At 46.7% G+C, this 17,716-nt stretch overlaps 1 protein-coding gene across 6 annotated transcripts in view; it reads right to left on the bottom strand.

The window, feature by feature from the left end:
* Window positions 1–17,716, bottom strand: part of hivep2a (HIVEP zinc finger 2a) — a 234,445-nt gene that overhangs the window by 147,561 nt on the left and 69,168 nt on the right. For 3 of the 6 annotated variants that reach the window (XM_072580305.1, XM_072580304.1, XM_072580303.1), the window contains exon 2: window positions 7,168–7,262. The exons of the other annotated variants lie outside the window; for them this stretch is intronic. The gene's annotated coding sequence lies outside the window, so the exon portion shown is untranslated. The remainder of the gene's footprint in view (window positions 1–7,167; window positions 7,263–17,716) is intronic. 6 annotated transcript variants of the gene reach the window in all.

Genomic DNA, 17,716 nt, shown 5'->3' with positions numbered 1-17,716 from the left:
GTCCAAGGATATTTGGTGAATTTCTGCAGTGCATCTTGTACATAGTGCACACTGCTGCTGCGGAAGGTTGGTGGGGGTGAGTTTGTGAGAATGGGGGTTACTTGATCTGATTCCAATAACAGCAACCAGCAGGTAGTCATGAATTCCTGCCCCTTCTAACCTAGAGATATAGAGACTGACTTGTACTGCCTCTAATATAACTACAAAGAGATCTGCAAGATTTGAACATGTGTGCTTAGTCAATGCATTCGTTAACGGAACGTGAACATTGCTGGCAAAGGTCAGCATTTATTACCCATCTCTATTTGCCCCTTTAACTGAGTGGCTTACTTGTACCATTTTCAACAATCAGCCTCATTTGTTGTGGGTCTGGAGTCACGTGTAGGCCAGACCAACTAAGGATGGCAGATTTCCTTCTCTAAAGGATGTTAGCGTACCAGAAAGTCCGAGCGTCATGGAAACAGACCCTTCGACCCATCTCATCCATGCCGACCAGGTTTCCTAAACTGAACCAGTCCCATTTACCTGCATTTGGCTCATCTAAACCTTTCCTATCCATGTACCTGTCCAAATATCTTTCAAAGGTTCTAATTCCTGTAAAGCCAACATGTTACCAGCTCCTCCAAATTATCAGGAAGAGAAAAGTTTTCCTAAAATTCATCTGAGAAAAAAAAAGGGCCGAACTACTAGGAAACTTACAGATTAACAAAACCAGTTAATGCTGAAGTCACCAAGTCTTGCAGCATCTGCACTGGGAGAAACAAGAGTTAATGAAATGTGTGAGCCCTGAGACAAAATGTCTCCCTTGTTCTTTTGATTGAAAATTTCCCAGTTCTGTCAGAAAAGGTCAGAATTCCGAAGGTTAACAGTTAACTGTGTTCCTCTCTCTGTGGTTACTGTCAGCACCTGCTGAGTATCCCCAGCACTATCTGGCTGTACCTTCACACACTCAGAATGCTCATTTTACGGGAATCTCTGCTTTCGTTACAGGAACAATGGCAATAATTTGTTTATTGAATGACAACGCAGTTAGGACGGAGCAGCAAGATGGTAATTCTGTTTGGGATGCCAATGAAATGATGAGCCACAAGCACAATTGATTAATGGATGTCATTATAAAGCCAGAGTCGGTGCTGTGTAAAGTGCATTAGTCTCAACGTAACCATGTTATCTTGGCCTTCATAGTTCAAAAGCCCCATATTAAGCCTGAGCAGGGACACATCAGTCAGTTCAATGCTGCAGGGGCTTCTGGACTTTTGCAAGGATTCTCTTCTGGATGAGGTCTTGAAAATCTTCCTTTTCACCCTCAGGATTAGTTAGGTTAGATTAGATTAGATTCCCTACTGTGTGGAAACAGGCCCTTCAGCCCATTGAGTCCACACCAACCCTCCGAAGAGCAACCCACCCAGACCCACTCCCTTACCTTTACCCCTGACTAATGCACCTAACACTAGAGGGCAATTTAGCATGGCCAATTCATCTGACCTGCACATTTTTGGACGGGTACATTGGTGAGGCCACACCTGGAATACTGCGTGCAGTTTTGGTCTCCTTATCAGAGGATGTTCTGGCTATAGAGGGAGTGCAGCAAGAGTTTACCAAATTGATTCCTGGGATGGCAGGACTAAAGTAGAATGAGAAATTGAGTCAGATATCATTGTATTCACTGAAGATTAGAAGTATGGGTGGCATGTCCTAAAAATCTGTTTGTATCAGAATCTGGGACATGTAAGAGGCTAGAGTCAGAGGAAGGTCGACATTTCAGGCAAAAGCCCTTCATCAGGCCATTCCTGATGAAGGGCTCCTGCCCGAAACGTCGATTTTCCTGCTCCTCGGATGCTGCCTGACCTACTGCGCTTTTCCAGCACCACTCTGGTCTGGACTCTGATCTCCAGCGTCTGCAGTCCTCACTTTCGTCTAGTTGGAGGAATCCAAAAAGGTCACAGCAGGTGTGACTGGAGGAGCTCCCAGAGTTTGTGGGCGTGGATGGGGATGGGTGGGGGAAAGGTTGGAAAAGTGTAGGGTTTGCAGGCTCACCAAACAAAGGGAAAGTGAGGGGAGGACACACAATGTTCCAGAGCCACCAAGAGTTGAAGCACTTTGTCAGGGTGGGCTGCTGGCTGGCTGTACACACTGGAACAGAGCAAAATCCTCTTCCTTAGATTAAGTTTGTGTCACATCATTGATGCGATACTTCAAGATTTACTGACGATACTCCAGCTGAAGGGCTTTGGAGAAACAACATGAGAATCATCTTTTAGAGGGGCCTCAACTCTCCTCTCAGATGTGAAAAACTCCCATTCCCCACTGTCTTAAATAATGCGCATCCCTCAATAAACATCACTAAAGATACAAATAATTTGGTAATCTCACACATTGGTTGTGAGCTCTTGTTGTGCTTGAACTAGCGGCCTCTTTTCTCCCCCCCCCCCCCCCAGCTCCCGCGCCCCCCACACAACACCAGTGACGACATTTCAAATGTGCTCCCTTCGCTGCAAAGCACATTTTGTCTGCGCTGAGGTTGTGAATAGGGTGCTTTGCAAATGCAGTTTTTTTTTATTCTTCTGGTAAGAATGAAGTTGTACAGTGCTTGGCGAAATCTCTGCACCTGTCATAACTGGTTTCTAACTACTATCTTCTGTCACGACCAAGCTATTTTTGGGCAGTGAGAACTACAAAGCCTATCTATTATAATGAATCGGTACCTGTTTATGATGTACGTTCGGAGTTGTAAATGCCATTTCAGCGTATGTCAGAGTGTGTGCAGAGACCAGTGAGATCCACCGATTGCTCTCCAGTCTGCACGCTGACTGTTTGTTTAAATTCATATTAACAGAAGAATTATTTAACTGCATCCAACAATGAAAAGCAGGTTAGAGTCACTGGAGATGACAAAATGCTTCTAGTTGTGATGGGCTCTCTCTACACCACATGTATCATGTATCTTGTCAAGATCCAAAATCGGACAAGCAATTGTGAGGTGCTGCATTTTGGTAAGGCAAATCAGGGCAGGAGTTTACATACTTTGGGTCTTAGGGAGCGTTGCTGAACAAAGGGACCTTGGAGCGCAGGTTCAGAGTTCCTTGAAAATGGAGCCCCAGATAAATAGGGCAGTGAAGAAGGCATTAGGTACGTGTGCCTTTATTGGTCAGTGCATTGTGTATAAAGGTTGGGAGGTCATGTTGTGGTTGTACAGGATATTGGTTAGGCCTCTTTTGCAATACTGCATCCAACTCGAGTCTGAGGTAGACAGGCAGGAGGCTGGAAGAACACAGCAAGCCAGGCAGCATCAGGAGATGGAGAGGTCAATGTTTCAGGTGGAACTTTTCTTTGGAATAGGGTGGGTGTTGGGGGAGCTGCAGATAAAGGGGATGGCGGGGGCAGGGTGGTGAAGTGGGGATAGGTGAAGACAGGTAGAGGGTATGACCTGGTTGGTCAAATGAGAGGAATGAATCCAGTTGGTGGCTGGGAGGAGTGGAAGGGAGGGGCAGGGGCTGGTAAGGGAGTCGGGGAATGGGAAGGAAGGTCATTTGAAGTTGGAGAACTCAATCTTGAGTCCTCCGGGCTGTAGGCTGCACAGGCGGAAGATGAGGTGGTTGTTCCTCCAATTTGTGGTCTGGTTCATTATGGCAATGGAGGAAGCTGAGGATGGTCATGTTGGAAAGGGAGTGGGAAGGGGAATTGAAAATTGGCGGTGACTGGGGGATCCGGTCGGACCCTGCAGGCCCGGCTGAGATGCTCAGTGAACTGTTCCCTGAGTTTATGTTTGGTCTCCCCGATGTAGAGAAGACCACATCAGGAATGCCTGATGCAGTAAACTAGATTGGAAGAGAGGCAGGTGAACCTCTGTCTCACCTGGAAGGACTGTTTGGGGCCCTGGATGGAGGTGAGAGGGGTGGTATACCAGCAGGTTTTGCATCTTTTCCAGTCTCCCTGCTATAGGAAGGATGTCATAAAACTTGAACGGGTCCAGAAAAGATTTACAAGGATGTTGCCAGGGTTGGAGGATCTGAGCTATAGGGGAGAGGCTGAAAAGGCTGGGGCTGTTTTCCCTGGAGCATCGGAAGTTGAAGGGATGACCTTATAGAGGTTTAGAAAACCATGAGGGGCATGGATAGGGTGAATTGAGAAGGTCTTTTCCCTGCGGTGGGGGACTCCAGAACTAGACGGCGTAGGTTTAGGGTGAGAGGGGAAAGATATTAAAGGAACCTAAGGGGCAACCTTTCACGCAGAGGGTGGTGTGTGTATGGAATGAACTGCCAGAGGAAGTGGTGGAGGCTGGTACAATTACAGCATTTAAGAGGCATCTGGATGGATCCATGAATAGGCAGGATTTAGCGGGATAAGGCCCAAATGCTAGCAAATAGGACTAGATTAATTTAGGATATCTGGTCAGCATGGCTGAGTTGGACTGAAGGGTCTCTTTCTGGGCTGTACATTTCTATGACTCAACAGCAGGATAGGATGGAATGAAGGTGCTAATGGGGAGTGTGGGCCATCTGATCCCAGGCACAACCTCAAACCTAGCTACCACAACCATCAATTATTGACAACTAGGGGGGGGGGGCAGAGTGTGAAGGACTGTCATGGGGGGGGAAAATGCAAGTAACGACCATCCCAAATAAAAAACAATCCATCAACGGTTCCTTAACATTCAAATACTGAATCATCCACTAACAACATTCTGGGGGTTACCATTGACTCATAACTGAAACACTCACCATATAAATACAGTGGCTACAGGAGCAGGTCAGAGGCTGGGAATCCTGCGGCCAGTAACTCACCTCCTGACTCCTCAAAACCCATCCACCATCTACAAGGCACAAGTCAGGAGTGTGATGGAATACTCCCCACTTGCCTGGGTGGGTGCAGACCCCCAACAACACTCAAGAAGCTTGATACCATCCAGGACAAAGCAGCCCACTTGATTGGCACCACATCCACAAACATTCTCTCCCTCCACCATCGAAGTACACACTGCTGCTACTGAACGATCTACAAGATGCACTGCAGAAACTCACCAAAGATCCTTCAACAGCACCTTCCAAACCCATGACCCTTGACCTCTTGAAGCAGGAGGGCAGCAGATAATTGGGAACACTAACCCTTGCAAGTTACCCTCCAAGCTTGACATCATCCTGACTTGGAAATATTTCATTGTCCCTTCACTTGTCACTGGGTGAAAATCCTGGAATTCTCCCCTTGACAACATCGTGGGTCAACCCACAGCAGGTGGACTGCAGCGGTTCAAGAAGGCAGCTCACCACCACCTTCTCAAGGGGCAACTAGGGATGGGCAATAAATGCTGGCACTGCCAGTGATGCCCACATCCCACAAGTTAATTTAAAAAAACAACAAAATGCAGATTGTTGTGGAGGAAAGCACTTGGCTTTGGAGTGTCACTATTTACTGAGCAGAGTGGTTACGAGCAAGGTAGTGGGAGGGAGAGAGAACAGATGCACAGTTTACAGCCACTGCCCGCTACATTGCCCAACATTGTTCCTGCGATGGCACACTGTCCAATCTAACAAGCTAAAGTCCTGCCGTGAACCGAGGGTAACAATGCCACTGTATACACAGACAGACCAATGTCCATCACTGTCAGATCAATCAGAAACAACAGCTGCTGTCACTGTCCCTCCCACTCAGAGGGAAGGAACTGTGCACCAATTACTGTACGACTGGAATTCGAGATTGAAAGCAACAAAGCAAATGAAGCAAAAATAACAGTGGCTTCACGTTGCTAAAGCAGCTGATAGGTTACATACGAGGTACAAAATAAACCAATAATTCTTACTCTCCATTCTTCATTCAACACATCCAAGAATTAAATTTTTAAAGCATTAATTTCACAGTATTGCCATGTTATTAAAGCTACTCAGTTTCATTTTCATAGCAAATTCAGTTTTACTGATCTTCCAGAAATCGCTAAAGGGCTGTATCAGATAGGAAAATGGCAGACTACAGCAGGACAGAAACTTATTTATGACAAAGACCCCTTGGTGGGCACCAGCCCCAGGAGACACTGGACAAAGAGTGAGCCCAGAATATTATGGATATGGACTGACCCTGGGGATATTATAGACGCAGACGGACCCTGGGGAACACTGGACACTGACATTGGGGATATTATGGATACTGACCGACCCTGGGATTATTATGGACACAGACTGAATCTGGGGAACTCTGTACACTGACCCTGGGGATATTATTGATACTGACAGACTCTGGGGAACACTGTACACTGATCCTGGGGATATTATGAATACTGACTGAGCCTGGGAAATACAGGACACTGACATTGTGGATATTATGGATACTGACTGACCCTGGGGATATTATGGACACAGACTGAATCTGGGGAACATTGGAAACTGCCCCTGGGGATATTATAGATACTGACTGACCCTGGGGAACACTGTACACTGACCCTGGGATATTATGGATACTGACTGACTGACTGAGCCTGGGGAACACCGAGTGAGATATTGGCTCTGGGAAGAGCCGGGAACACAGGAGAGGGAGCACTGGAGAGAGTCCGAGACTGCAACATTCACGATTCTACTACGAGAATGTTCCCAGGAAGAGGGGAGCTTGGGAAGATTTTCAGAGAAAGCTGACCGGAGTTTTCAGGTACACCAACAGCCAGGACAGAGTGTCAGAGGCAGAAACATGTTTAAATCTACACCGAACAGGGTCTTATGTCTTCTTTCTTCTATCTGTCTGTCAGTGAAACTTCACAAAAGGATAACTAATGCAGAATTTCAACACCTCTCCGAAATACACACACAAACACATACCGACAAACATTTTCACCGACACTACTGCAGTTAACCAGATCAGAGGAAACTTAGCACATATCCTCCCGGCCTCAGCAGACTTACAGCGTCAAAAAAAACAGTTGCAGCTTATGAGAACATGATAGATATCAGCTCTAACACGATTAGGGCAACTTGTTCAAAATAAACTACGAAATTCGGGGGCGATAAAAAAAATAAGAACTCTGCTCCTACCCACGTTGGCTTGTCAAACAAATGTCAAAACAAAAGTTGGCTAAGGTTGTAAGAAAATGACTGATAAAACCAAACAATTATCTCTTCCACACACACACACAGACAGACAAGACTTGAATCGAGCAAAAAAAAAGACATAAATGCGTTTAATTACCTTAGAGATTCCATTAAAAGCCAGTTTGCATAGCCCAGTGGAGCGACAGCACTTTCCGAGTCCCCTTATCGTAAAACCCAAGGGTAGGGCATTCTCTACAAGGAAGATAAATTGACAATCTATGTTTACAGGCACAGCGACGGCTTTAATCTTTATTCATTTCATTGGCATCCAGGAGATTCCTCGTTTGTCCTCTGAGGTCACTCCTGAGAGGCGAGCAGCAAACTCCAGGGGCTGCTATCAATCATAAGGGCAACCTGTGACTGGGCTGAGTGTCAGCATGCAAGGCACTCCTCATACAAACTCCTCACCAGAGAAAATACCCAGCGCTGATGCACATCCACGCACAGAAATAGCTACAGGGCCCTCCTCAGGGTTACACCGACAAGCGACCTGCTGCACAGCAATGGGGGGGGACCCACACAATCACATCCCTCCCCCTAAAGCAGTGCTGACACCTGGAAGTTTTACTTTAAAAAATTAATAACAGAATTCTAAAAGTGAAACGAGTCAGCACCCCTGTGCACTGATAAGCTCAGGGGCACTACTTTTACATGATTTTTAATTTTAGGGGGAGTATTTGTTCCGAGTATTAAATGTACATATTTCCATGAATGAAATATTGTCTTGAGAATACCCAGGGACTGGAAGCAGCTTTCGGAAGGATCGACTTCAGTTCTTCTAGCTCTTCCCCCCTCTAATCAGCCTACCCATTTTCTTCTTTTCTCTTTCCTTTCCCCCTCACTCCATCCCCACTTTGCTTTCACCCTGCACACCCCCCTCCCCAGTCTTTCTTGATCTCTCCCTTTTTCTCTTCTACCCTTCTCACTGTCTCTCTTTCCCTCTCCCTCCTTTACCTCGCTCTCTCTTTCCCTCTCCTTCTCTTGCCCTCTCCCTCGCTCTCTTTCCCTTTCCCTCTCCCTCCTTTCCCTCGCTCTCTCTCTTTACCTTCTCTTTTTGTCCTTCCTTCTCCATCCCTCTGTGCTTTTAACCCCATGTTCCCTGTCTCCTTCCCTTTCTCCATTCTCACTTTATCATATGAAGTCCCTGCCACCTCACTTCCCCAACACTATCTCCCTCTCTGTCTCTCCACCCTCTCTCTCTCGATTATCCCTTGCCCCTCTCCACCCTCCCCTTTCCTCTCCCTTCCTTGCATGCCCCCTGCCCTCTCTTACCCCTCCATGCCTTGCATGACCTCCCACCCCCTCACCACTTCACCCCCCCCTCCATCAGCATTGAACCTCCTCTCTTTCTCACGCCCCCACCTCAACTTCCCACCTTCCATCCCTGCCCACCCCCTCAACCTCCCACATCTTTTCCTCCCCTGTTCCATTCCCTCTCTTTCCACCCCCCCCATCCCTCTCCCTCTTTAACCTTTCTCACCTTCCACTCCTCCCACCCATTTAACTCCCTTGAGACCCTTCCTCACTCCATATAGGTGAGCCTTGGTCTATTGCCATTACACAGAGCAACTGCAAGGTCTGGTGACTCCCTCCCACAGGAGCTGCTGTAGGGGGTCAGGAAACCAGAGAAGTGACTCAGCAAACCGGGGGAAGGGGGAAAAGACACCACACCCAGGTGCAATAAACTGGGGCTAGGAAGCCAGTTTTTTCCCCCCTCCAGTCTCAGTTAACTACAGAGGTGGATACCACAGCACTGATGTACAAAGGTTTAAAATCTCTGCTCCCACTTATTTGCATGTGACTCAGGTTACTGACATGCAGCACGACTGAGTTCCCATTGACCAACCCGCGCAGTTCCAGCTCAGAACTGTTCTTCCACCTGGCTATAGTCCAAAACGGCCCCGGGAAGCTGTTTAAGACCGGAAGAGGGTGCTACAAAAATGCAGGTCCTTTCTTGGGCTGGGGTTACATTTCCAGGTCTGCGGGAATGCAGAGATGCAGCAGAACTAGAGGGCATAGGTTTAGGGTGAGATGGGGGTGAGATTTAAAAGGGACCGAAGGGGCAACTTTTTCACACAGAGGGTGATGCGTGTATGGAATGAGCTGCCAGAGGAAGTGGTGGAGGCTGGTACAATTACAACATTTAAAAGGCATCTGGATGGGTACATGAATAGGAAGGGTTTAGAAGGATATGGGCCGGGTGCTGGCAAATGGGACTAGTTTAATTTAGGATATCTGGTCGGCATGGACGGGTTGGACCGAAGGGTCTGTTTCTGTGCTGTACACCTCTATGACTCTGATTAAATGGATGATGAGGCGTGAAATGTCGAAGGGGGAAGGTAGCAGGTTCCTTGAGACCCTAGCAGTTAGTGTGTGTGTGTGTGTGTGTGTGTGTGTGTGTGTGTGTGTGTGTGTGTGTGTGTGTGTGTGTGTGTGTGTGAGAGTGAGGGGGGGGGGGGGGGGTAGGTGCTTGGTGGGAGGAGAATGATGGTCTTAGAGGGATGAGGAGGGGGAGAGGGTCAGAAATCCAGCTCAGGAGGTGACAACTGCATTGTGCAATCAGTCAGTCAGTCACCATGGCTAAAACAAGAGAGAGGGAGAGAGAGAGAGACAGACAGACAGACAGAGAGAGCAGGGATTTCATAATGTCCTTAGAGCCCAAATGATGATGACAACAGTGTACAGCGCCACCTTTGATGCAACAATAAAATGTTTTCTCAGGAGCATTGCAAAGCAAAAATTTGGCACCCAGCCCCGGTGGAGATATTGGGGCAAGCAGCCAAAACCTTGGTCAGAGTGGTTTTAAGGAGTGTCTCTTACAAAGAAGCTGAGAGGCGGAGAGGTTTTATGGGAGGGAAGTCCTGAGTTTGAGGCAGCTTGAGGTACATGTAAACATAGGGCAACCGGTTGTGTTTTTTTTAAACTTCCAATTTCCCAGTTCATCAGAGAAAGCCAATGTCAGCACAGTGACGTCTTCAAGGGAGGTGGAGGATGGGAAGGCCTTAAGAAGGGAATTTCAGAGCTGGGGGCCCAGGGTGCTCATCACTTAAAACACGGGCAGGCTGGTTTTTCACACCACCACCACCACCACCCCATCCCCACACACACCACTGTGCCCCTCCATCCTGCCCACAGTGAAGCCACACCAAAGGTTTGGATTCCCAATCCCAAACACTCGGTCAAGATGGCACATATGATTCCACAACTGGCAACATTCCCATTTCCGACTGCTGATCTGTAATCCCCACAGGGAAATGTAAGTGGATTTGAAATGATGTCAGAGACTGGTTCCACAACACTGACAGATATTCTTGCTGCACAGACTTAAAGACTGACCATTATGTAGAAGCGTAAAAGAACAGATGGGATCTGTAACACTGCACCCACAGAACTCACCATGACTCTAGACACACACCACCTTCCGAACCCATGACCACGTCCATCCCAAAGGACAAGGGCAGCAGATACATGGGAACTCCACCACCTGCAAGATCCCCTCCAAGCCACTCCCTATTCTGAATTGGAAATATATTGCCATTTGCTAGGTCAAAATCCTGGAATTCTCTCCATAATGGCATTGTGGGTCAACCTACAGCACACGGACTACAGTGGTTCAAGAAAGTAGCTCACCACCACCTTCTCAAGAGCAACTAGCAACAGGGGATAAACACTAGCCCAGCCAGCGATGTCCATGTCCAAGGAGAGAATGAAATATTGAATGGACAGGAGCCAAAACCCACAATGGATTCAGAGAATAGATTCCATTGCATCTTATATTGTTACCACGATGGTAAGCAGACTGACTGCAGATTGGAATAAACTTCACAAGTGTCACTGTTACCACATAACTGCTATGCACACAAAACACTGGTGGGTTCCAAATTCAGTTCCAGCATTAAGAAAAATGAACTGTCCAGTACCTCATCACAACCACCCAGCAATAATGCAGGAAACAGGCACAGTGGGCTGGCCAGGACAAACACACTCCTCCTCCTCCCATAGAATCATAGAACATTGATGGCACAGAAAGAAATCCTTTGACCCATCATGTCCATGCTAGCTCTTTGCAAGAGGAGTTCAGCTCTGCCTCACTCCCTGGCCCTTGCTCCAGCTATGGGTCCCCCACACAACAACATACACAAGCAAGGAGGCTATGAGCTGCTCGACAATGAAGTGGACATCACAAACACTTTCAGTTCTGATGCACAAGCACAGCCACATACATGGGACTTAGGAGCTGGAGTAGGCCATTCGACCCTTCAATGCCGCTCCACTGTTCAGGATGATCATGGCTTCAACTCTACCTTTCTGTCTGCAGCCCAGAATTTCCAACTGCCTTTTCCATTGAATATCCATTTAATTCCACTGCGAGGAATTTAATGACCCAATGACCCACTGCTTTCAGAGGAATGAATTCAGAGGACAGACGAAAGACCCTTGGAGGATTTCACCTCATTTCCAACCACCCTGCAACAGTATGAAAATTATCCAGATTGGGCATCATGATCGAGCACTTTGATTCTTTTGCGTACCCAACCCCATAACCCTTTACTAATCCCTGCCTTAAAATTACTCAAAAACAGAACTTCCACCGCCCACTGTGGTTGAGAATTCTGAACATTCCCAAACCAAATAACATAGAATTCCCTCAGTGTGCAAGAACAGGCCATTTGTTCCATTCTACACCAACCTGACAAACAGCTTTCCACACCACCTCCTCCCCTTACCCTAGCCCTGTATTTCCCATGGTTAATCCACCCAATCTGCGCATCCCTGGACTGTGGGAGGATACCCACACAGACACGGGGAGAATGTGCAAACGCCACACAGACAGTCACCCGAGGCTGGGATCAAACCCACATCCCTGGTGCTGTGAGGCAGCAGTGCTAACCATGGTGCCACCCCTAACTTCTCCCACCTCGAGATAAGTGGCTTTCCCCTTTTTTGAAAAATTGTGTCGCCTGCTTCAAGATGCCCCAATTCCTTTGAAGCATTTTGCACGCTTCAATGAAATCCCTCTCATTGTTTGAAAACCACAAGAATATAAATTCACTGTCTCTCCACAATGCAAGATTCCACCAGCCACAGGGACGGGATTTGATCCCATTTCCAGAGAACATTAACCGGGAGTGCCTCCAGTGACATCACCATTATATGCCACCACTTCCTTCTTGACTGGAATACTGTGTGGTGCAGAAAACGAGAATTCGCATCAGAATTCTCTCGATGTGATTCCGTAGCTTGGGGATCAAGTACAGCATGTAACAGGTCCCACATGAAAAATATCATTCAGATGAGGCATTTTAAGTTGAGCAAATGAAGGGACAGTAATTGCACTGGTATGCAGATGTGTAAAATCAGAGAGCACAGACGTCTGGCAAAGAAACCAAAGAGAGTGGAGGTGAGCAGAATTATTGTCCACAATAAGTTGCAATTGGAAATGTGCTGCTTGGAAAATGTCAGTGGAATCAAATTCAACATAAAAGTAAAGGAGAAATTTAGGCAAATACTTAGAAGAGGATATATTTGCAGGGCTTCAGGGAAAGAGGAAGGGTGTGGGACTAATCGTATGATACTTTCAGAGAAACCAAATGGTCTCCATAGAATTTGGGTGTCAACGCTTATTGCCCATCCATAATCCCATGGAAGAGTCAACCACATTGCTGTGGGTCTGGAGTCACATGTCGACCAGACAGGGTAAGGACAGCCATTTCCTTCCCTAAAAAGTACGTTCATGAACCAAATGGGCTTTCCCAACAATCAGCAACAGTTTCATGGTCATTGCTAGCCTCTTAAATTTCAAATTTTGTTTTTGGGGTTCAAATTTTATTATCTGCCGTTGTGGGATTTGAACTGAGGTCAACAGAACCTTGCCTCGTTTTCTGGTTTGTGTCTAGCAATAATACCACTAGGTCAATGCCTCCCAAACACAGCTCCCTGACCAGGCTGGAACACAACTCTGTTCATCTTTGACACCAAAATTAGTCTAAAAAGAGCTGGGGAAACAAAATTGGGAATGATCAAAAAGAGGATACAAGCGACTTGCATTGAAGTAGCGCCTTTCATGTTCACACAGCCCCAAAAGCACTTAGCTCTGAAGTACTTTGAAGTGTAATCACTGTTGCAATGTAGGAAAAACAGCTGTAAATTTGCAGAGAGTAAAACACCCACACACAGCAATGTGATAATGATTAAATCATCTGGGTTTTTTTGGGAAGTTTGAGTGGGAAATAAAACACAGTCAGGGCACCGAAGAGAGCGACAATGCTCCTCATCAAAATGGTTCTGGGAGCGGGGAGGGAAAAAGGGGGTCTCAGGTTCAAGCCCCATCTAAAAGACAACACCAACAATGCTGTAGTCCATTAGCACTGCACTCGATACTACAGAATGGTTGGCAGAACCACAGAAAGTGAGGAATTAAATGCCATTAGTCCACGGCACAGTGTGTGGTGTTTCAATACATCACCATGTGTGTGAACAGTGTATTAATCGACAGCATATGAAACCTGGACATCAAACTGTGAAGTGTAAATGAGATTCAGTGCATTGAAAACTCTAATGTGACGATTACAACCGGTAATCATCACCAGACTTACTTCACACATTCTTGCAAGATATTGCAGAAACAAAAAGAGAATTAAAATCTGACCATCTTAGACTGTATGGTCAATTTTCTTGAAGATTATATGTCGATAGTGTTTCAAGTAGTGATGGAATCCCAGTGTGTCCAAAATCCACCCTTGAATCCAGGAAGAAGGATTCAGGCTTCAGGACAGATTTCTAAGCAGCACGATGGTTCAGTGGTTAGCACTGCTGCTTCACAGCGCCAGGGACCCAGGTTCAATTCCAGCCTCAGGTGACTGTCTGTGTGGAGTTTGCACGTTTGCCCAGTGTCTGCGTGGGCTTCAAGTGCTCTAGTTTCCTCCCACAGTCCAAAGATGTGCAGGTTAGGGTAGACTGGCCATGCCGAATTACCCAAGACATGCAGGCGAGGTGAATCATGGGAAATGAGGATGGCGGCAGAAAGAGAGACTGGATGCGGTGCTTTTTGGAGGGGCAGTGTGGGTTGAATAGCCTGCCCCCACACTGTAAAGATCCTAAGGATGCAGGGTCACAGTGATGTGCTGGAGAGGTTATTCTTACTGTAAACGATACACTGTAGTAACTCACTGAGGCACCTTCCAAACTCCCAAGCTCTGCCACCATTAAAGTGAAGGGCCATCAGATAGATGGGAACACCACCACTCTGAAGTTTCCTTCCAACAACTCACCATCCATCAGTGTCAGTAGGTTAAAATCCTGAGGCTAACTCCTTTACAGCAATATTGGGGTCCCTACATCACAAGCTCACCACTTTTTGGGAGCACTTAGGAATGGGCAATAAATGCTGGTCCGGCCAGCGACTCGCATGTCCCTGAACAAAAAGGAAGTAGACCCAATGGAGGCTTTTAAATTCACAATGGGCTTAGTCTAAGGAAACAAGAAGAAATTGTTGCTAAGGATGGAGAGCTGTTAGCTAGATAGCACAGGTTTGAGATGACTGGCAAAAGAACAGAAATACAAGGCGTGAATGGTTTAATGAAGTGAGTGATTAGGAGTTGGAGTTGGCTGAGCTATAGGTTAATTTGCAGACTATTCAGCAAATGCTAAAAGAGAAATGCAGAAATAAACTGGAAGTCAGATTGTGCAGTGGATTATTGCTCAATAAAGCCAATGTGGACTTGATGAGCTGAATGGCCTCCCTCTGGACTGTATCATTTTTATATAAATCTGTGCAAAATGGAGGGAACTCTGACACTGGTCAACTCAAAGCTCAAGTGAGCCAACTCAAGTTGATTTACAGTACTAGTGGCAGACCCTGGAGCCACTTCCCGTTGCTTTGTCAGAGTATGGACTTCTTGCTGCAATTATATGAAGTGCTGGGGAGACCATTCCTGGTGTGCAGTGTGCAGTTTTGCACTCCTTATCTATGAAAGTCTTCAACGGTCTCACTATAGGGAACAGGGAGTTCAATTGAGAGAGAGAGAGAGAGAGAGAGAGAGAGAGAGAGAGAGAGAGAGAGAGAGAGAGAGAGAGAGAGAGAGAGAGAGAGAGAGAGAGAGAGAGAGAGAGAGATCTGACATGGAAAGATGGAGCAGAACCAATCCATGATCTTCAGAAATATTCCCTGCAGTCTGACGAAAGCTCATGTGTTGGGGTCTGGCTAATCACTTTTATGTCTACTGTATTTAAGGTTATTTAAGTAAACAAAGAGATGGCTATTAATGTCTGAGCACATCAATATGTAACACTGGGGGGTGGAAAGAGCTGTAAGACTGAAGAGTTAATAAACTATCTACAAAGAAGGTGGTCTCTTGGTTTTCTGTTTGAACGATCGGTTTGGATCTGTACTGGCATCAGAGAAGTGAAACATGAACCATTTCTTCCTCTGCTAGGCATTCTGGATATTTGTAACATGTTCTGTTCTGATTCTATGGAAATCAGATGAATGAGTTATGGTCTAACTGAAACACAAAAAAACCCCTAAACCAGCTTGACCTGGTAAATGTGTTGCCGCTACTCTTCCTGGCAGAGATCCTGGACCAAGGGGTCACAGTCCCACGATAAAAGGATTAATTATTTACCACATGGAAGAGAAATTACTTCATTCAGAGGACTGGGAACTATGGGAATTTTCTATCTGCGAGAGCTGTTGGCCCTCAGTCATGGAGTATGCTAAAGACGAAAGAACCATAATGAAAACCGTGGCTGCTAAGGGAATGAAGGCACATGGAATGGGGCAGAAAAGTGAAGGTTAGGCAGTAGATCAGCTATGACCCCACTGAGTGAGGAAGCAAGCTCAAGGAACGCCAACTCCACCATTTGGTCTTTTTAATGTTCGTGTGAGATTGGCAAAAATGCAATGTGTTTCAACACAGCCACTATTCCTTCTTTGCATTCCACTCCCACAATGAGACCTCCAAGCTGGATTTCTGATCCAGCCAAGGTAAAGAAATAGCCATGTAGTTCCGAGTGAAGACTGTATACCTCCTGGAGGGGAATGTGCAGGTGGTGGTATTCCTATGTATTTGCTGCCCTTATCCTTCTGCATGGCAGGAAGCTTCCCAGAGTCTAGGAATTTTGTAACAAGTAACTCACCTCCCTACATCCCAAAGACTGTCCAGCGAGACACCCTGGAAGGTGCTGTCCCAAGGAGCCTTGGTGAGTTGCTGTAGTGCACCTTGCAGATGGTACACATCACCATACACTGCATAAATCAATCGTACAGGGAGCAAAGGCTTAAGCAGGAAGATAGGATGCCAATCAAGCGGGCTGCTTTGTCCAAGATGTCAAGATTCTTGTGTTGTCATTCAAGCCATCCCTATCCATCACATTCCTGACTTGTGCCTTGGAGATGGTGGACAGGAATTGCTGAGTCAGCAGGTGAGGTTTTTGTTTTAGCTTCGCTACAGTGTGGAAACAGGCCCTTCAGCCCAACTAGTCCACACCGACCCTTCAGAGAGCAACCCACCCAGACCCATTCCCCCCTAACTAATGCACCTAAACTCTACGGGCAATTTACCAATTCACCTAACCTGCACATCTTTGGACTGTGGGAGGAAACCAGAGCACCCAGAAGGAAACCCACACAGACACAGGGAGAATGTGCAAACTCCACACAGACAGTCGCCCGAGGCTAGAATTGAACCTGGGACCCTGGTGCTGTGAGGCAGCAGTGCTAACCACTGAGCTACTGTGCCACCCCTTAGTTCCTACAAAATTCCTAGCCTCTCTGATTACAAAAATACACAATGATTCTTTTCTTTCCTGTGAATGAATCAAGCTTTTTCTTTGTTGTTCATTTGTGGGATGTGGGTGTCGCTGGCTGGGCCAGCATTTATTGCCCTGTCCCTAACTGCCCCTTGAGGTGGTGGTGAGCTGCCTTCTTGAACCTTTGCATCTGTGTGCTGTAGGTTGACCCACAATTCCCTGACGGAAGGAATTTCAGGATTTTGACCCAGCAACAGTGAAGAAACGGCGATATAATTCCAAGTCAGGATGGTGAGTAGCTTGGTGGGGAACGTGCAGGGGGTGGTGCTCCCATGTATCTGCTCCCCCTTGTCCTTCGAGACGGAAGTGGTTGTAGGTTTGGAAGGTGCTGTCTGAGGGCCTTTATTTATTTTTGCCAAAAAATTCACCAAATATATAAAAGTGTAGGCAGAGTGGAAGTGCATCACAGTTCACAATCTAGGACTGTCTGTTGCTAATTCTGTTGATACTTAACGATTCAAAGTTTGGGAGAAGATTTGTAGCTCAGGTGCTCGTTGTTGTGGTTCTGTTCGCCGAGCTGGGAATTTGTCTTGCAAACGTTTCGTCCCCTGTCTAGGTGACATCCTCAGTGCTTGGGAGCCTCCTGTGAAGCGCTTCTGTGCTGTTTCTTCCGGCATTTATTGTGGCCTGTCTCTGCCGCTTCCGGTTGTCAGTTTGAGCTGTCCACTGTAGTGGCCGGTATATTGGGTCCAGGTCGATGTGTTTGTCAACATACCGGCCACTACAGTGGACAGCTCAAACTGACAACCGGAAGCGGCAGAGACAGGCCACAATAAATGCCGGAAGAAACAGCACAGAAGCGCTTCACAGGAGGCTCCCAAGCACTGAGGATGTCA

The sequence above is a fragment of the Chiloscyllium punctatum genome, chromosome 11, assembly GCF_047496795.1.
Source record: "Chiloscyllium punctatum isolate Juve2018m chromosome 11, sChiPun1.3, whole genome shotgun sequence".
NCBI classification, from domain to species: domain Eukaryota; kingdom Metazoa; phylum Chordata; class Chondrichthyes; order Orectolobiformes; family Hemiscylliidae; genus Chiloscyllium; species Chiloscyllium punctatum.
The sequence above is the reverse complement of the archived record's forward strand: the minus strand, read 5'-3'. Positions and strand labels throughout refer to the sequence as shown.